Raw genomic sequence first — 336 nt, 5'->3', positions numbered from 1 at the left:
GCTGCCGGGCGCGAGGAGAGCCAGCCGGGTGCGCCGCGCGTCCCCGCCGCCGCCGCTCCGCTGGTGCCGGCGACCCGCAACAATGTGGAGCCGCCTGGGCGCCGAGTCGAGCCGCGCTCGCTCCTCTCCCTCTCTTTCTCTCACTCGCCGAGCTCCAGCCTCTCACCCGCTCTCCCGTGATGTCAGCCCTAGGGGAGGGGTTAGCGTTAACCCCCTCCTCGCTCCGACGCGCGCCCGCCGCGGCCCGGCCTCCTCCCGCCCGCCCGCACCTTCCGGCCCGCGGCCCAGGCGGATCCCGAGCGAGGGCCGCGGGGTCCCGCTCAGGCCCCCTGGCTC

Source organism: Otolemur garnettii, unplaced genomic scaffold (genome assembly GCF_000181295.1).
Source record: "Otolemur garnettii isolate 467f Iridium unplaced genomic scaffold, OtoGar3 scaffold00108, whole genome shotgun sequence".
Lineage (NCBI taxonomy): Eukaryota > Metazoa > Chordata > Mammalia > Primates > Galagidae > Otolemur > Otolemur garnettii.
The sequence above is the reverse complement of the archived record's forward strand: the minus strand, read 5'-3'. Positions refer to the sequence as shown.